Consider the following 21334-nt stretch of genomic DNA (forward strand, 5'->3'; position numbering starts at 1 on the left):
CTATTATTTACAATTGTTGATTTGAAAATAAAAGTTTTGGCCAACGTTGAACAAAAGGACAGCATTCAAGAATCTTTCTTCCTTTCTTTCATCCTCCCCCCCCCCCAAAGCACTGCTTAGCTCTGGTTTATGGTGGTGCAAGGGATTGAACCTGGAGACAAATTCCCAGACAGGGGAATCTTTTTACATAATCATTATGCTATTTCCCTCACCCCTGGATTATTGGTACATTACTGATCCTAGACTTTTAAAAAAATATTTTATTTATGAGAAAGATAGGAGGAGACAGAGAACCAGACATCACTCTGACACATGTGCTGCCAGGAATTGAACTCGGGACCTCATGCTTGAGAGTCCAAAGCTGTATCACTGCGCCACCTCCCGGACCACCCTAGACATTTTTTAAATGAAGTCCAGCCTCCTAGTCATTTATTCTGTAAATCGTACCATTGGTGCTATATTTTTAAAGAGTCATAATCCATTTTAAAGTAGGGAAAGGACATAGAATCTTCATCAAAGACAATATACAGATGGCCAAGAAACATGAAAAAAGGCTCAAAGTTAGGGATGATCAGAGAAACACAAAGGCCACAGTGAGATACCACTTCACACCCTTAAGACTGTCATACATAAGGACAGAAACCACAAGTGCCAGTGATGAGGGTTGGTGGGAACATTTCTATACTGCTAGTGAGACTGTAGATCGGTCTAACTCCTGTGGAGTTAGAACCTTCTCTGGAGAGTCCTCAAGAGCACAAAAACGCTGCTCAAAGCATTTTATGTACAACCATGTTCATAGCAGCTTGGTTTATAACTGCTTGGACTTGGAAACAAACCAGATGTCCAACAGTAGACGAGTGGCTGAGAAAGTTGTGGTCTGTACACACAGTGGAAAACTACGTATGCAATCAGCCCTTTGCCTTGTCCCAGGTGGAATGTTAAGGAATCATGATAAGAGATACACCAAGAGGAGGACAAATACCCAGTGACCTCACTTACAGAGGGAGACTAAGAAGCAAGGAAAAAGGGGAAGCACAGGATAAGACTTGGGCTAGGTCAGGTGTGCTGCAGCCAAGCAAAGCACCTTGGGAGAGGTGGAGAAAGGAGGGGTGCAGAGGGAGTGGGGACCCACTCAAGGAGGCTGCACAGGAGTGGTGTATAAACACCTGCCACAGGGAAATAATGTGCCGTAAAGCATCGTCTCCCCAATAAAATGAAAAAAAAAAGCCATTACCATCACCACTATTGGTTTGGTTTTCTCTTGTGTTATCATTCAGATTTTTTAAAGGTTTCTTTCTTTCTGATGTGATATGTAGGCTGATGGGGGAGGGGGCAGAGAGAGAAAGACAGAGCTGGAGCATAATGGTTATGCAAACAGATTCTCATGCATGAGGCTACAAGGGTCCAGATTTATACCTCACAGCACCATAAGCCAGAGCTGAACAGTTCTGTGCTACAAGAAAAAAAAAAAGAGGTGGGGGGGGACAGAGGGAGAGAGAGGCACTGACCACCTACCACTTAATAAGAGCAGTCTGGTTTATTCAATGCTGGGGCTCAAACTCACAGCCTCATACTTCTATCTTTTGCACCAATTCCCAGGCTGCACCTTTAAATTTTTTTTTTTTTTGCCACCAAAGTTATCTTTGTGGCTTGGTGCCTGCATAGCCCCAGTTTCCGCAGCAGTCTTGTGTGTGTGTGTTTTGTTTAGATAAAGGATAAGTGGCAAGGAGAGGGACAGAGACACAGGAGAGATGTTTACTACCTGCAGCACTGCTTCAATGCTAGTGAAGCTTCTTCCCCAGACTCATTCTACAAGTGTGCCGCCACCTGGCTCCTCTTTCAGAAAGAGGAGTTTGCAGCTTACAGTGTGCAGCTGACATCTAGGTCTGTTAACTATTTGGAGTTGAATTTTTGTGAAGGGTTAAAGGCCTGAATTCAATTTTATTATTTATTTTGTATGTGGATCATGAATTGTTCCAGTACTACTTACAGAAAATTTCAGGCCAGGTGGTGGCACCTGGGTGAGCACACATGTTACAATGTGCAAAGACCTGAGTTCAAGACCTCAGTCCTCACAGGCAGGGGGAAAGCTTTGTGAATGGTGAATCAGGGCTTCAGGTGTCTGTTTCTCTGACTCTCTCCTTCTCCATCTCCCACTTCCTTCCTTTCAATTTCTGGGTGTCTCTATCCAATAATTAATAAAATAAGAAAAGAAAATTTGTAGTGCCATTACTTATGCATAGCTATCTTTCTACTTACCCACTCCATTTTCTTTCCCCCAGTCTCTGTCAACACTACCATAATTTTCACAGTCTTAGAGCCAGTTTGGTTGTTTTTTAAAAATATTTTATTTGTTTATTTGTTGCCCTTGTTTTTCATTGTTGTAGTTATTGTTATTGTTTTTGATGTTGTTGCCAGATAGGATAGAAAAATGGAGAGAGGAGGGGAAGACAGAAAGGGAGAGAAAGACACCTACGGACCTGCTTCACCGCTTGTGAAGCGACTCCCCTGCAGGTGGGGAGCGGAGGTGGGGCGCTCAAACCGGGATCCTTGTGCTTTGCGCCATGTGCGCTTAACCCGCTGTGCTACCGCCCCACACCCCACACCCTGGTTCGGTTATTTTTTAAAGTTTCCTCTTGCTATCTATATTCCACATATGAATGAAAGTATCTAGTATTTGTCTTCTGCTTCCTTACGTAGTTCACTTAGAGTAATCACCTCCAGTTTCAGCCATTTTATTCTTTTTTTATTTCTTCTGCCGTTCCTTGCGCTTTAGGCCATGTGCGCTTAACCAGCTGCGCTACCCCGACTCCCTCTATTTATTTATTTCTTTATTGGGGGATTAATGGTTTACAGTGGACAGTAAAATAAATAGTTTGTACATGCATACATTTCTCACTTTTCCACATAGCAATTCAACCCCCACTAGGTCCTCCCTCCACCTTCATGTTCCAGGCCCTGAACCCTCCCCACAACCCCAGTGTCTTTTACTTCGGTGCAGTGCACCAACAGCCATTTTATTCTAAAGTACATAGTGTCATGGGGCCAGGCAGTGGCGCACCTGGTTAAAAGCACACATTACAGTGTGCAAGGACCCAGGTTCAAGTCCCTGGTCCCTGCAGGGGGGGAAGCTTCAGGAGTGGTGAAGCAGGGCTGTAGGTGTCTCAGTCTTTTTCCCTCTCTACCCCTACCCCAAATTTCTGTGTCCATCCAATAATAGATAAATTAATAACAAATAAAAAATGGTAAGCTATGTGGTCTGGGAGGTGGCACAGTGGCTAAAGCAGTGGACTCTTAAGTGTGAGGTCCTGAGTTCAGTCTCTGGCAGCACATGTACCAGACGGATGTCTGGTTCTTTCTCTCTCTCTCTCTCTCCTCCCATCTTTCAGGAAATTAGTAAATAAAGGACAAGCGCAGTATCACTTTTCTAATGGCATACTGTTTCATGGAGCTTGTCCCCCATGGCTTCTTTATCCAGTCATCGTCAGTAGGCAGTTAGCACAGTTCTCTACTGGCTGTTGTGAGCAGAGCAGCTGTAAATGTACGGGTGCTTGTGTAAGGCTCCTGGCTTTCACTCTTTCTCTCTTGTAGAGTATCCACTCAGTAGTAATTGAGCTCCAAGGACACAATAGGTCTCATCTATTTATTTATATTTTATTTTATTTTGCCTCCAGAGTTATTGCTGGGGCTCGGTGCCTGCACTACAAATCCACTGCTCCTGGAGGCTATTTTTTCCCTTTTGTTGCCCATCATTGTTATTGCTGTTGTTGGATAGGACAGAGAGAAATCGAGAAAGAAGGGGAAGACAGAAACAAAAAATGTACTGCATTAGGGTGAGCCAAATAGCTCTGTAAGACCATTTAATGTCTTTGTAAGTACAGAAAAAGCAAGCCAGGTCACTTGCTCTCCTACTGTTTATTGAGTGCTTATTTCATGTCATGCTCTGTTAGGTGCTTGAGCTGTGGTGATGAACAAAAGAATTCTAATTCATACTTCCAGGTAGCCAGTGGTCAATGTAAACAGAATGCCTGTGTAGCATAAATAGCATGCAAGTACCATATCAAGGCAGGCCAGTAGACCTTCTGGTGCAGATACACAGTTCATGCTCATTAGACTCAGGAAGTGCAGGATAATGCCAATATTAGCTGCATCAGCACATTGGAATGAAGTGCAGAAGGAAAGAAGAGGAAGGAGGGCAAGTCTGCTGCCCCAAGGCAGCTAGAAACATTTTCTCTGCTGCCTATTTTTGTATTATCTGTTACTTTTTATTAATGCAATCTATTTTGCTTAGATGTGAAATAGTGAGATTGAACAGACTATATTCCACATAAGTGGTATTCTCCTAGATCTACAGAGATCCGTATTCATGCTAAGTGATTTCTCTTGGGAAGTTATTTGCAGTTTTGATAAGCAAAGTGAGTTAACCCATCCAACACAAACAGAACAATGAGGACTTGTGGGGTAGGGATGAGGGTGGTTGACTGGACTCTGTTAAAGAATTGCTGTCTTCTGAGTATCATGTGTATATCAAACTCGTATCAAAGGAAGTTTATGTATCAATTTAAAAGGAGAGAGGGCTGGCAAAATAGCTCACTTGGATAGTTGCTTTCAGATTGAGCCTAATCCTCACAGCCTTGAAGCACTTTGGTACTGTGGTCTCTCGGTGATAGTTGCTTTCAGACTGAGCCTAATCCTCACTGCCTTGAAGCACTTTGGTACTGTGGTCTCTCGGTGTTTTCTCCGTCTCTCTGCTTCTATGGAAAGAGAGAGGAGTTGGATATTTTTTGCTCTGATCTCATTGAGATGCCTTTTTTTGTGGTGTGAGGTGGGGACAGCAGAGCAGGGGCAGGTTAGTGCATTCTTCCTCAAAAAGACAGAATCCAGGCTTGATGCAGTGTGAGAGAAGGAGTTAGTCTGTTCTATAAACTGTTAGATTGAAAAAACGGGCCATCTAATTGACTCATACATGGCATACAGCCATGTAAATGCTTACAAAATTGCCTTTTGCACAGCGGTAGTGACCACAGAGAAGCAGAAGTAAAATGGCAGCAAATAAGATGAGAACTCTCAGGAAATCTTCAGTAGGCCTTAACATTTTTTGCTAAGTGTTTGTTTAACCATGTAAAAGCTGTCCTTTGGAAAAATTAAATGCATTTCAATAAACACACTGAAAGTCAAAATTCTCATCTTTTGCTAATAATATCCCATTTGGTGATGAATTTCATTTTCATAAATACATCATCTTTCTGAACAAGCTGTTGAAAAGAAGCCCCACCTACTGTAAGAGCTGTGACTACACCATTACTAGGGCATTCACAATCTGCTTTTAAAATGTTACTAAACTAGAAATTGATATGACAGCAGCGAACACTTAGTTTGCTGCTGATACTGCATAAAAGGCATTATTTAAAATATACTTGAACTTTTAAGTTAGCGACAACATGCACATGAATCTTGATATTCATTGTAAACAAAAATTATTTGCTACTCTACAAAATTTTCTTACATATTTGTAGTAAATATTTTAGTTTTAAATATTGCATTTTTTTTGCCTCCAGGGTTATTGCTGGGGCTCAGTGCTGCACCATGAATCCACTGCTCCTGGAGGCCATTTTTCTCCTCTTTTGTTGCTCTTGTTGTAGCCTTGTTGTGGTTATTATTGTTATTGTTGATGTCATCCATTGTTGGACAGCCAGAAATGGAGAAAAAGACACCTGCAGACCCGCTTCACCGCCTGTGAAGCAACTCCCCTGCAGGTGGGGAGCCAGGGGCTGGAAGCGGGGTCCCTGCGCTTTGTGCCATGTGCGCTTTACCCACTGCGCTTCCGCCCCACCCCCAATATTGCAATTATTAATGACAAAATGTATAGAGATTTAGTCAGAGTCAACAACACTGAAAAATTTAGATTAATAAGCTATCGTGTTCATGCAAGTTAAATATCAAATGACAGTCTAGATGCTAATAATAAACTTATCGACAACTAGTTGATCAGAATCCATTTCAAATGGAAGCTAGTTATCCTAGAAATACATAATCTATCATTCAGAAGAAATTCAGCTGTTAAGAATTATAGAGGGTGAGGGGTAGATAGCAAAATGGTTATGCAAAGAGACTCTCAATGTCTGAGGCTCTGCAGTCCCAGGTTCAATCCTGTGCACTACCATAAGCCAGAGCTGGGCAGTGCTCTGGTGTTAATATATATATATATATATATATATATATATATATATATATAGTCATATATTTATAATGCAGATTCTTCATCAGCGGTCTGAAAAAGTATGCTAGGTACCTCAATTTTGAGCTGGTTGGTTCCACTGAAAACTCAAGAGGGAGGTAAATGTTGATTTAATGGCTTCTCACCTAACTGAACTCTGTTTATCTGTGGGCTGTATGGGGTATCAGGAAATGAGCAACCCTCACACTTGAGGTGCCCTAAGCTGCCTTCTGGTGCAATTTTTTCTATGTTTTTTAAAGAAAGAAACAAACCACTACCCCACCATTCATGAAGTTTCTTGCACTTCCCATAGTGCTTCCATATAGGGCAGGATGAAAGTCAAGGCTTCATGCATGGTAGGGCGCATACCCTCACTGCCCAGCCACCTCCTGGGCTCCTAGTTAAGCTGTGGCTCAAGTCATATTTGTAAACCAACAAGTATGCCTAGATATAAGATGTTCCTTAATATAAAATGATTCCCTATTTTCTCAATGGCAGATATAATTTAAAAAGTCTTTTCCAGTCTGTTTTGCTTTGTGTTATTACACCAAAGCAAAAGACTTGGACTCTGGGGAGGGAAGAAGTTGGGGGGGGTATGGGCACTTTGGAATCCAGATGTAGGGTGGTAAAGTGGACCTAGGCTGCAAGTGATACCTGTCATGATGAGATGAGACATTGCACCCATGTGTCCACAAACGGGCTGCAAATCATTAACCCCTCCAATATAAGAAAGTCTTTCCCTCCCAGATTAAGTGAACTGGCAATGGCAAAGAAAGAGAAGGGGAGAAAAAAAAGAAAAGAGAAGAAAGGAAGCAATGTCTATAAAGGGTTTTGTTAATAGAGATTACAAAAACATTTGTCAGAGGCTTTCATGAAGCTAGCTAGAGTTCTGACCCTCTCCAGAGAGAAAGACCATTTGTAGTAACATCAGTTCACTCAAGTCTACAAAGAGGGAGTAAAAAAAAAATCAACTTGGAAAATTCTTATATTCCTGTTGTTGAGCCAGATGTTGTTGTGCACGGGCCACGGAGAAGAGAGAGGGGGTCCGGAGCGAAGAGGAAACACAAATCTTTATTTGCGCTGGCACCTCAGAGTTGGGTGCTAGAGAAGCAGGTTGGGCCACGTGGAGGTAGCGAAAATGGCCGCCTCACACAGTAACCTTTCCTGCGTCTGAGCACCGGAGTGAAGCGCTGGCAAGAGAACGAGGTGCGGAAAACGAAGGGTTTCTATAGGAGTAGCTTTCACGAGAATGGGAAGGGGGAGGAGTAACCAGAGCACTCCAGATATCCCGGGGATATAGACAATGTCCTGAGGGCATAACATGGCAGAACAGGCACTCCCAGAATGTCCCAATTCTCACGGGAACTAGTAGCCTGAGGGGAAAACATGGCAGATGTGAATGCATCTGCACAATTTCCCAGCATATTCCCTGCAGCTGGAGACAAAGATATTTACTGAATTATTTGCTGCTACAAAAATGACAGATTATAGTAGTAAAATAAGGTTGCATCTGCATGTAATGAATGCCCAGAATGCATGTATTTTAAATTAAGATAGCATTTTATTATATTCAGATGTATTATACTGTAACATTTTATTATGTATTACTATAGAAGACATGTATATTTAACATTCTGTATTATTTACATTTGATGTCATATAAGTTTCTTTTTTTTTGCCTCTAGGGTTATCACAGGGGCTCAGTACCTGCACTATGAATCCACTGCTTCTGGAGGCTAGTTTTCCCATTTTGTTGCCCTTGTTTATCATTGTTATTATTGCTGTCATCGTTGTTGGATAGGACAGAGAAATGGAGAGAGGAGGGGAAGACAGAGAGGGGGAGAGAAAGACAGACACCTGCAGACCTGCTTCACCACTTGTGAAGTGACTCCCCTGTAAGTGGGGAGCCGGGGGCTCGAACCGGGATCTTTCCGCCAGTCCTTGCACTTTGTGCCACGTGCGCTTAACCTGCTGTGCTACTGCCTGATGTCATATAAGTTTCATGGCACATCACTGAATACTAACACATTGGAAAACAATATATTTGCCACTAAAAGTTCAGTTCCTTTTATTTTTAATTATTTATTTATTTTCCCTTTTGTTGCCCTGGTTTTATTGTTGTGGTTACTGTTGTTACTCTATGTCGCTGTTGGATAGGACAGAGAAATGGAGAGAGGAGGGGAAGACAGAGGGGGAGAGAAAGACAGACACCTGCAGACCTGCTTCACCGCCTGTGAAGTGACTCCCCTGCAGGTGGGGAGCCGGGGGCTCGAACCGGGATCCTTATGCCGGTCCTTGTGATTCTGCCATGTGCGCTTAACCCACTGCGCTACCGCCCAACTCCCAGTTCTTTTCTTTTTTTTCATGATTACTTTGTCTTTATTGGGGGGATTAATGACTTATAGACAGTAAATACAGTGGTTGGTACATGCGTAACATATAAGTTTCCACATAACACTAACTCCCCACCTAGCACCTCCTCTGTTCCAGGACCTTAACTCTCCCCCCATCCCAGAGTCCTTTTTCTTTGGTGCCATACCAAATCCAATCCAAATTCTGCTCTGTGTTTTCCCTTCTGTTTATGAGTGGGATCATCCCGTATTCATCCTTTCCTTTTTGGCTTATCTCGCTTCACATGGTTCCTTCTGGTTCCATTGCCTCTGATTCTGATTCTGATTGCATCCAGAGACTCAAGCCTGAGACGTCAATCTTTCAACTTCAGCAATCTGGTGAGACCTTTGCTAACACACGGGACTACCTAGTTCTACTTCAAATGGTATACTCTCTAACAAACGTACAGACCCTAGATATAGGCTAGGGCCTAGGGGGTCTGAGTTCAGGTATACGTGTATCCATAAATTAGGGGCAACTATATACCACAAGTAAAAGTGCACACCTGGTTAAGCACATACACTATAGTGTGCAAGGACCCAGGTTCAAGCCTCTGGAAAACACCAGGGGGAAATCTATGAATTGTGAAGGAGAGCTGCAGGTATCTCTGTCTCTCTATCTCTCCTCTTAATTTTCTGTCTCTATCCTATAATAAAATAATATATATTTATAAAAACAATTACCTGTTTATCCCATCGATCTGACCCAGGGCATGCATATATATATATATATATATTCACATTCAACACAGGAGCCTGTGTGACCTCTGAGTCCCTGTCAGTCTGAGCTCACAGTGCATGGTCACAGCTGTGAACACTCTGGGATGCTCTCATCATTTCACCATCAGTCTTCCTTGAGTGGCACAGTAGGCTGACCCAGCCTCTCTTCTGAGTGGGGAGTCCCTTAGGGGCTGGGCGGTAGTGAAGCGGCTTAAGCACACATGGCACGAAGCCCAAGGACTGGCTCAAGGATCCTGGATAGAGCCCCAGCTCCCCACCTGCAGGGTGGTCGCTTCACAAGCAGGACTGCAGGTGTCTTTCTCTTCTCCTCTGTCTTCCCCTCCTCTCTCCATTTCTCTCTGTCCTGTCTAACAAAAAAAGACAGCAAAAACAATCCAACAAGGGCATCAAAAGGGAAAAAAATAGCCTCCAGGAGTAGTGGATTCGTAGTGCAGGCACCGAGCTCCAGCAATCTTGGAGGAAAAAAAAAAAGTGTGGAGTCCCTATTCTACAGTGAGGGCAAGATCCTGGAGAGGCCCATAAGGTGGCTTATGATGATGGTTCTAATGGAAGTGACCAGTGATGGTGGAGAGAGGGATCTATTAGAGGTCTAGGCCAATCATGTCTATGTGGGAATACAAGGATTCCCTGACTATGGCCCCAGATAATGGGGTAGTCTGGTATTGATCAAAGTCACACTGCAGCACGTGTGCTCAGCCAGGTGGGCCACCACACAGTCCCCCATCTGCATTTTCTATTCTTTTTTTGAAAGTCAACAATGAAAGAAACTTTACACTTAGCCTACCTAGATTAAGAGCAGTTGAGAATACATTTGAATCCCACATTTTCATGTTCTTAGCTTCTTGGTTGGCTGTCCAGTAAGATTCAATGTCCTCCACATCCAGGTTTCCATGAATGAGCTAAGCTTGGCTCCAGCTTTGTGTGGAAGCAATTTCCCTGTGTTGATAGAACTCCACAGGGCAGACCAGACAAATGTGCTTGTTGCTAGGACATCAGTCTGTTTGCAGGGAAGCAGGCCTCTGTTTGCCATTCTCCTTACTGCTAGCACTACACCTGTTCTTTAAGAAATATATTTGCTTTTCGTCATTGCAAAGCACTTAGTGGGAAGTAATAGACCTACATAATTTCAGTTTCTCTGTAGCTTCCCAGAAAGAACGTATCAATAATAGCAAATACAATGTGGTTTGTAAAGGGGGACTTCATATACCAACATTTAAGTCTTTATAGACAATAAAATGTTTATTTTTTGCCATTGTTTATTTGTGATGGATAGTGGTTTACAAGACTGTAAGATTCATTCCACACTGCACCCATCATGCATATAGTTGCCACCAAAATCACTACTACTGCTGTTTGTGAAATGAGTGGGGACCAGGGTACTAGGCACAGAGCTGAAGGAGAGAGGCCCTGCACCCATCATGCATATAGTTGCCACCAAAATCACTACTACTGCTATTTGTGAAATGAGTGGGGACCAGGGTACTAGGCACAGAGCTGAAGGAGAGAGGCCCTGCACCCATCATGCATATAGTTGCCACCAAAATCACTACTACTGCTGTTTGTGAAATGAGTGGGGACCAGGGTACTAGGCACAGAGCTGAAGGAGGGAGGCCCTGCACCCATCATGCATATAGTTGCCACCAAAATCACTACTACTGCTGTTTGTGAAATGAGTGGGGACCAGGGTACTAGGCACAGAGCTGAAGGAGAGAGGCCCTGCACCCATCATGCATATAGTTGCCACCAAAATCACTACTACTGCTGTTTGTGAAATGAGTGGGGACCAGGGTACTAGGCACAGAGCTGAAGGAGAGAGGCCCTGCACCCATCATGCATATAGTTGCCACCAAAATCACTACTACTGCTATTTGTGAAATGAGTGGGGACCAGGGTACTAGGCACAGAGCTGAAGGAGAGAGGCCCTGCACCCATCATGCATATAGTTGTCACCAAAATCACTACTACTGCTGTTTGTGAAATGAGTGGGGACCAGGGTACTAGGCACAGAGCTGAAGGAGAGAGGCCCTGCACCCATCATGCATATAGTTGTCACCAAAATCACTACTACTGCTGTTTGTGAAATGAGTGGGGACCAGGGTACTAGGCACAGAGCTGAAGGAGAGAGGCCCTGCACCCATCATGCATATAGTTGCCACCAAAATCACTACTACTGCTGTTTGTGAAATGAGTGGGGACCAGGGTACTAGGCACAGAGCTGAAGGAGGGAGGTCCTCACTTTGAAGACCATGCAAATACTCTGCTATGGATATCTACATATAAACAGTACATACCTTTCAGTTTTCTCTTTTCTTTTTTTTTATATTTATTTATTCATTTGTTGCCATTTGTTGCCCTTGTTTATCACTGCTGTTATTGGATAGGACAGAGAGAAATGGAGAGAGGAGGGGAAGACAGAGGAGGAGAGAGAGATAAGACACCTGCAGACCTGCTTCACCAGGATCCTTATGCCAGTTCTTGTGCTTCGCGTTACCTGCGCTTAACCCACTGCACTACCACCTGACTCCCTCTCTCTCTCTCTCTCTTTTTTTAACCAGAACTGATCAGCTCTGGCTTATGATGGTGTGGGAGATTGCACTCAGGCATGAAAGCCTCTTTGCATAACCAATTATGCTATCTACCCCCTTCCCCATACATATATTCAAAGGTGTGCCAAATGCTTTGTATATGTGAGTCTCTAGGTTCTATTCCCAGCACCTCTCCCTCCCCAAAAAGGATGGATCAAAATATATGATTATACCTGGTCTTCTATAAATGATGAAATCACTAGTTTCTAGGGCTCTCACTTTCTTAGAGGACTTTGTATTAATTGTGACATCAGTGGACAGATCAGGGAATTCTCTTATGCTTGGTTATCACTTCTGTGTGGCCTCCCTGGCCCAATTTTTCATTCTACTTCTTTGAGCAAAAGAGGAGCACAGGGGATACAGACTGAGAGGAGAGACCACATTCCATCATACATGGACCACCTTCAGTGCTATTCATGGGGATCCTATGTGAGGCCAGAGCTCACACTCAGGACCTCACTCAGACCAAAGCATGTATTCCATAGAGTGAGCCGTCTCCCCACCCAAAAATCTAGTTTTAAATTCCTCCCTAATTGTATCCCAAATGCCCTGATTCAAGCGTAAGTCTATGGGCTGGAGAACAATTTGATAAAGGTGGCTTTATTCAGAAACACCACTTTCAGGCCTGGGTGGTGACACCTGATTAAGCACATATTACAGTGTGCAAGGACCCAGGCTCGGGCTCCTGGTCTCCACCTGCAGGGGGAAAGCTTTGTGAATGGTAAATCAGGGCTGCAGGGGTCTCTCTCCCTCTATCTTCCCTTCTCTCTCAATTTCTGGCTGTCTCTACCCAATAAATAAAAATAGACAAAAATTTAAAAAAAAGAAATACCACTTTCTACCACTACTGAAGATCCAAGAAGGACACATAGCTCTCCATATGGACAGATTTCTGTGACACTTTTCACTTCTTCTAGCATTTGCCTTTCTTCCGTAGCCAGTCAACAGCGTCAGGTTGAGCCTGATGTAAAGTTTCAAGACCTCCTTTGAATCTGGAGAGGTGGCAGTCGTTGACTATGTGGGTCATAGTCTGTCTGTAGCCGCAGGGGCAGTTCGGGTCGTCTCTGGCTCCCCAGCGATGGAACATAGCAGCGCACCGGCCATGGCCTGTTCGATAGCGATTGAGGAGGGCCCAATCATAACGTGCTAGGTCAAAGCCAGGCTGACGCTTGCAGGGGTCTGTGATGAGGTGTTTGTTCTTTACCTCAGCTGACTGCCAACTCTGTTTCCAAGAGTCTGGAACAGAGAAGTTCAGTGTAGGCATAGGGGACCAGATTGGGTGACGAGACGTCAAGCGTTGGACAGGGTGGGCGAAGATATCCGTGTATATTGGCAGGTCCGGTCGAGCGTAGACGTGGGAAATGAACTTAGATGATGCCGCATCCCAACGAATATCTGGCGGGGCGATATTGCTAAGAACTGGCAGCCCTGGAACCGGGGTGGAACGGATGGTTCCAGAAATGATCCTCATGGAGGAATATAATTTGGAATCGACCAAGTGGACATGGGGGCTACGGAACCATACTGGGGCACAGTATTCTGCAGTGGAATAGCATAATGCCAGAGATGATGATCGTAGTGTGGAAGCGCTCGCGCCCCATGAGGAGCTGGCCAGTCTTGCAATGATGTGATTCCTCGCGCCCACCTTTGCTGCAGTTTTTATGAGATGTTCGTGAAATGACAGGGTGCGATCGAGAGTAACGCCAAGATAGACTGGCTGGGCTTCATGCCGGATTCTCGTATCGCCAAGCTGCACATTAAGCTCACGTGAGGCCGAGGCATGGTGTAGATGGAAAACAGATGATACCGTTTTTGCAGTGCTAGGGATTAGTCACCATTTTTTACAGTAATCAGATATCAGAGACATGTCTTTCGTGAGTGTTTCCTCGAGGATGTCGAACTTTGATGCCTGAGTTGCACAGCAGATGTCATCGGCGTAGATGAACTTCCTTGAAGAAGTTTCTGGGCAGTCATTGATGTAAATATTAAATAGCTTAGGAGCCAGGACAGAGCCCTGGGGGAGGCCACTTGAGACAAGTCTCCATCTGCTAGACTTTCTACACTTTTCACTGAAACATGACCACATATTCATCACAGATTCTAGGTGAATAAAGTTAAGGGTCAAGATGAAACTTCTGCATGTCAGGTGATAATGCACACGGCACAATGTGCAAAGACCTGGGTTCAGGCCCCTGGTCTCCACCTGCAGGGGAGAAGCTTCATGACTGGGTAAAGTGTTACAGGTGCCTCTCTCCCTCTCTAGCTCCCTTTCCCTATTGATGTCTGTCTCTACCAAATAAATAAATAAATAAGTTGAAACTTCAACAGTACAGAATTTACACTTTGTGGCAGCATGTTCACTTAGCATAATTATTTTCCTAATAAGATACTAAAGGTTATTATCAAAAACAAAGTCACCATATAGTGCATAGAGGTCAACCAACTAATGCCTGTGGATCAAATCCAACTGTCTTTTTTACAGCTTGTAGACAGATATTGGCTTTTACGGGCAAGTATTTTATTATACTTGTTGAATAACAACACTGTGATTGCATCCCAATTAAGTAAAGTGTGATTTTTTTCCCCAAAAAAGAATTTCAACTTGGCTGAAAAGGTGGCTCAGAGGTAGAATACTGCCTTACAAGTGTGAGCCTAGGGCTTGATCTCCAACACCAAGTGAGCAACAAAAACAAAACAAGTGAATTCCATGGATGGTGAGGTGGCGCTCTAGCCTCTCTTTCAAAATGAAAACATTGGGGTGGGAGATGATTTAGTGGTAGAAAGTATGTTTCACATTTGTAAGGCCCTGGGTTTAAAACTCTACAGTGCATAAAAAATATCACATAGTAGGTCTATGTATTACTAAAAATGTACTTGGGGTCAAGTGGTGGTGCACACATTGCCAGGACCAGGGCTCACGTCTACAGTCCACCACTGGAGAGGAGGGGCTTCAGGACCACTGGAGCAATGTTGCCGGTGTCCGTTTATTCCTCCCTCTCCTGTTTCTCTCTGGTCTATCAAGTAAAATAAAGGAAAATTAGAAAAGGGGACCAAGTGATGGCACACCTGACTCACACGTCACAATGCTCAAGGACAGATTCAAGCTTCTGGTCCCCACCTGCAGGGAGAAGCTTCCCAAGCACTGAAGCAGGGCTACAGGTGTCCCTGTTTCTCTTCTATCCCATCTCCTTCTTCCTTCTTGATTCAATGTAAATAAGATATTTTTAAAAGAAAAAGGAGAAAGAAAGAAGGAAAGAAGAAAAGCTAAACAAACAAATGGCTGCCAGGAGCAGTGGACTGCGGGCACCAAGCCCTATTGATAACACTGGCAGCAAACAAACTAATATATATTATTGAAATTCAATCAGTTTTCTAATTTGAAACCTTAAGTGCTTAAATATATATACTAAGAACTGAAACCTATGTGTTAAAAACTCGAGACATCTAATCTATTTTCCCCCTCATATTGATTAGTGATTTATAAGACTAAGTTAAAAGGAGCACACATTAACAGCATTCTCACCACTGAAGATCCGTGTCCTGACCCCCGCCCCCTATAGAGGAGCTGAAAAATCTACCCACCCCCTCCCCCCAGAGTTTTTTTTTTTTTTACTTTGGTGCAGTACTGCAGATTCAAATTCTGCTTTGCATTTCCCATTCTGTTCTTTCTCGACTTCTGTTTGGGATCATCCCACACTCATCTTTCTCTTTCTGGCTTATCTCACTTAACGTAATTCCTTCTAGCTCCATCCAAGATGGGTTGGAGAAGCTTGCTGGTCCTATTCCCAATTCTGACACAGTCCTCCCAGACAATACGTTTAGCCCATCTGCATGTCAACTGTCTGGTCCCGGCAAAAATTAGTCAAGTCCTGGGCTCATCAGAATATAGCTAAAACAGTCTCCTAGCTTCTTCCACCAGGAAGACCCCCAATCTCTTCTGCTCTGCTTTTACCTCTAGGCTCCTGATTAGTAAAGCAGTCTTATTCTGATTTCTTACTGCTTTTCAGCAACCGAGCTGTAGATGCTACCATGATGCCAACCTGATTTCCTTGCGCAGATGAACTCACCCATGTGTCCTGGGACCCCACCTGCCCAGAGCCCTGCCCCACTAGGGAAAGACAGAGACAGGTTGGGGGTGTAGATTGACAGGTCAATGCCCATGTCCAGTGAAGCAGCAGTTACAGAAGCCAGACCTTCTGCACCCCATAAAGATCTTTGGTCCATACTTCCAGAGGGATAGAGAACAGGGAAGCTTGGAGCTGGGTGGTGGTGCCCCTGGTTATGAGCACACATTACAGTGCACAAGGACCCAGGTCCAGGGGAAAAGCTTTACCAGCGGTGAAGCAGGGCTGCAGGTTCTGTCTCTCTATCTCCCCTTTCCTCTCAATTTCTGGCTGTCTATCCAAAGAAACCTAGTTTAAAGAAGAAAATTAGGGAAGCTTCCAATGGAGGAGATGGGACACAGAACCCTGGAGGTGGCAGTTGTACCTTTCTTATCCCACAATCTTGTCAATCATTATTCAATCTCTCATAAAAAAGCACAAGAAATTTACTTGATCATTAGGATTGTATTTTGTATCTCTTTCTTCCTTTTCTTTCTATTTATTTATTTATATTGCTGGGACTCAGTGCCTGTATGAAGAATCCACCACTTTCCAGTGGCTTTTTTTCTTCCTTCTTTCCTTCCGCCCCCCCTCTCTCTTTCTCAACAGGGAGAACTTGAGAGAGGATAGGGGGATAGACAGAGACAGAAAGACACCTGAACTTCTTGCAACTGAAGCTCCCCCCCACAGGTTCTTGCACTTGGAAATGTATGTGCTTAACCAGATGTGCCACTGCCCAGCCTCCTTTTTAAAATTTCTTTATTGGGGAATTAATGTTTTACATTCAACAGTAAATACAATAGTTTGTACATGCATAACATTTCCCAAGTTTTCCATATAACAATACAACCCCCACTAGGTCCTCTGTCATCCTTCTTGGACCTGTATTCTCCCCACTCACCCACCCCAGAGTCTTTTACTTTGGTGCAATATGCCAATTCCAGTTCAAGTTCTACTTGTGTTTTCTTTTCTGATCTTGTTTTTCAACTTCTGCCTGAGAGTGAGATCATCCCATACTCATCCTTCTGTTTCTGACTTATTTCACTTAACATGAATTTTTCAAAGTCCATCCAAGATTGGCTGAAAACGGTGAAGTCACCATTTTTTATAGCTGAGTAGTATTCCATTGTGTATCTAGACCACAACTTGCTCAGTCACTCATCTGTTGTTGGACACCTGGGTTGCTTCCAGGTTTTGGCTATTACAAATTGTGCTGCCAAGAACATATGTGTACACAGATCTTTTTGGATGGGTGTATTTGATTCCTTAGGATCTATCCCAGGAGAGGAATTTCAGGGTCATAGGGTAGGTCCATTTCTAGCCTTCTGAGAGTTCTCCAGACTGTTCTCCACAGAGGTTGGACCCATTGACATTCCCACCAGCAGTGTAGGAGGGTTCCTTTGACCCCACAGCCTCTCCAGCTTTTGCTGCTGTTACCTTTTCTGATGTATGACATTCTCATAGGAGTGAAGTGGTATCTCATTTTTATTTGCATTTCTCTGACAATCAGACTTGGAGCATTTTTTCATGTGTTTCTCGGCCTTTTGGATCTCTTCTGTGGTGAATATTCTGTCCATGTCCTCCCCCCATTTTTGGATGGGGTTATTTGTTGTCTTGTTGAGATTTGCAAGCTCTTTATATATTCTGGTTATTAGACTCTTGATTGATGTATGGCTTGTAAAGATCTTCTCCCATTCTGTGAGGGGTCTCTTGGTTTGGGTAGTGGTTGCTTTTGTTGTGCAGAAGCTTTTTAATTTGATGTAGTCCCATAGGTTTATGCTTGTCTTAGTCTTCTTTGTAATTGGATTTGTTTCATTGAAGATGTCTTTAAAATTTATACAGAAAAGAGTTCTGCCAGTATTTTCCTCTAAGTATCTGATAGTTTGTGGTCTAACATCCAAGTCCTTGATCCACTTGGAATTTACTTTTGTATTTGGTGAAAAATAGTGGTTCAGTTTCAATGCTTTTGTCTTTGACCATGAAAACTATTTTCTTCATTTTAAAATTTTTGACAGTGAATTTTCTCTTTTAAATTTTATTATCTTTATTTATTGTATAGAGACAGTCAGAAATCAAGAAGTAGGGGGAGATAGGGAGAGAGAGACTCCTGCAGTACTACCTTCACCACTTGTGAAGCTTTCCTCCTGCAGGTGGGGACCCGGGGCTAGAACCCAGGACCTTGTGCACTGAAATGTGTGCACTTAACCAGGTGTGCCACCACCTGCCCCCCATTTTCTTTGTTGGTGGTATTAATGGTTTACAGTCAACAGTAAAATAGTTTGTACATGCAACATTTCTCAGTTTCCCACAAAAAAATACAACGCCCACTAGGTCCTCCTCTGCCATCATATTTCTTTCTTTTTTTTTAAATATTTATTTTATTTATTTATTCCCTCTTGTTGCCCTTGTTTTATTGTTGTAGTTATTATTGTTGTTGTCATTGTTGGATAGGACAGAGAGAGAAATGGAGAGAGGAGGGAAAGACAGAGGAGGAGAGAAAGACAGACACCTGCAGACCTGCTTCACCGCCTGTGAAGCGACTCCCCTGCAGGTGGGGAGCCGGGGTTCGAACCGGGAGCCTTATGCCGGTTCTTGTGCTTTGCGCCACCTGCGCTTAACCCGCTGCGCTACAGCCCGGCTCCCCTGCCATCATATTTCAAGATTTGAACATGCCCCTCTCGCCCCTAGTCTTTTACTTTGGTACAATTCAAAGTTTTGTTGTTGTTGTCTGTGACAAATTCACAATCCAGCACTTTTAGTCACTGGGCCCAGCAGTTGAGACCTACCAAAACTTTTATATGGTTTCTTACTGTAGGATACAAAACAATTAGTTGAGGTAAGGAAATTTAAATGTCTCTGAAATTGAACATAATAATAGAATATCATTAGTGGTAAGGAAGACTGAACTACTTATATGTAAAACAATGCTAACTAATTCAGAGGATTTATGCCAAGTGATAGAAGCTGTTTAGAAGATTACATACTGTATGGTTTTATTTATATAACGTTTTGGAAAAGAAAACTACAGGGGCGAAAAGAGCAGCAGTGATTACTCAGGTATGGGAATGGAGAAAGGTTTTAATTGCAAAAAGAAAGCGGGAACTTTTTGGAGGGATGAAGCTTTTCTGCAGAAGTTTGTAAAAAAAAATCTCAGTGCAGCTACAGTGTGAGTTTACTAAGGATACATTATAACCCAGTAAATCTGACTTGACAATTAAAGATGAATACAGCCTCTAAAACATTGTTTTTCAAATTTTCACTAATGAGACAATCCATCAGTGAATTATAAACTCAATTTCATGGCTGTAACTGGTATTTTTATTTATTTAATTATTATTATTTTATCAGAACACTGCTCAGCTCTGGTTTACAGTGGTGCCAGGAATTGAACCTGGGGCTTTGTAATCTTAACCATGAAAGTCTTTCTGCATAACTACTCTGTTATCTCTCCATCCCTGTGCCTTGTATCAAAAAAAAAAAGTGAGGAGCTGGCAAACAGCTTGCCTGGATAGTGTGCTTGCTTTGTGCCACATACATTCAAGCCCAGGACCTACCACATCCAAAGAAGTTTCAGTGCTGTTGTATCTTCCCCTCACCCCACCTGTGTCTCTAGACATCTTTTTAAAAAATATTTTTAAAACTATTACTGATTTTGAATAGACACAGATAAATTATGAAGGGAGGAGAGGTAGTGAGGAAGAGAGAGACACCTGAGTAATTGTCTTCAACAACAGTAAAACTTCCCGCCTGCAGGTGGGGCCTGGGGTCTTGAACCCAGGTCCTTGTGCATGGTAACATGTGTACTTTACCAGGTGAATCACTACCTGGCCCCCTCTGTCTTGAGAACCTAGCTCAGGGTGGTCACAACAAAAAAGGAAAACAGTGAAGGCCTAGAGATAGGTCACTGGGCAAGACAGGCTCAGCCTTCAGCACTCGGTAGAAGCGCCATGGATATCTCTGGGCAAGACAGGCTCAGCCTTCAGCACTCAGTAGAAGCGCCATGGATATCTCTGGGCAAGAAAGGCTCAGCCTTCAGCACTCAGTAGAAGCGCCATGGATATCTCTGGGCAAGAAAGGCTCAGCCTTCAGCACTCAGTAGAAGCGCCATGGATATCTCTGGGCAAGACAGGCTCAGCCTTCAGCACTCAGTAGAAGCTCCATGGAAAGCACCAAAAACAACTCCTTGGGTGGTGGCAGGTGCTTTGCTGTCTTTCTTGCAAAATACAGGATGAAAAGTGGGCCAGGGAAGTAGCTTAGTAGTCTGTATTCCAGATCCTTGGTTCACTCTCAAGACACACACACACACTGAAAAGCATAGAATGAAAACAATAGAGTCACTGATTTTTTGATACAGGAAAAGCGATGTTTCTACTAAAGCCTCAGTTGCATGTATGTGTGTATGTACTGCAGTAATATATCAGGAAGACAACTCAGCCAGTGTGTTTAATAACAGGGAACTGGTTACACAGGTGATACAAACTGAGAAGCAAATAGGGAAGGTGAGGCCATCCAGCCATCAGCAGTAGGAGAAACCAAGAATGCCTTAGGCCTGAGCACCCATGGGAGCTGTGTGTCAGTGTCCCTGGACCTGGGCCACAGTGACCTGGCAGAGGTTAAGAGCACAGAGGGGCCTCTGGGACAGGAGCTGAAGCGTAGACTCAGCCACTGTGAGGGGTGGATTGTGAGCAGAGAAGTCAGGAGCATCACTAGCTCTAACACCTGCCCATCCTCTAGTGTCTTAGCAGGGTCACAAATCTGTGGGACCCAGTCACCAATCACCTAGAACATTCCCAAGTACAGCTAATCCAATTCCACTTCTAGGTGTCTATCCAAAGACTATAAACACACTAATTAAAAAAGACATACTTGTGGTCCGGGAGGTGGCGCAATGGTAAAGCTTTGGACTCTCAAGCATGAGGTTGTGGGTTCGATCCCCGGCAGCACATGTGCCAGAGTGATGTCTGGTTTCTTTCTCCTCCTATCTTTCTCATAAATAAATAAAATCTTAAAAAAAAAAAAGACGTACTACCACTCCATCTCAGCACTGAACACTCTACCACCACCTCATCTTCCTCCTCCTCTTCTTCTTGTCTTCCTTTTAAAATATGTAAAGGAGAGAGAAAGGGAGAGTGGAGGACGGAGATAGGACCCAAGCATCACTTTGGCATAGGTGATGCTCGGTGTCAAACTTAGGCTCTCATTGACAGCAAGTTTAGTGCTCTAGTCAGCCGGTCCCCTCCTGGGCTTCATTTTTCCATAATTTTCAGCTGTGCTGTTGGTAATATTGCTTTCAACTCA

Source organism: Erinaceus europaeus, chromosome 8, assembly GCF_950295315.1.
Source record: "Erinaceus europaeus chromosome 8, mEriEur2.1, whole genome shotgun sequence".
NCBI classification, from domain to species: domain Eukaryota; kingdom Metazoa; phylum Chordata; class Mammalia; order Eulipotyphla; family Erinaceidae; genus Erinaceus; species Erinaceus europaeus.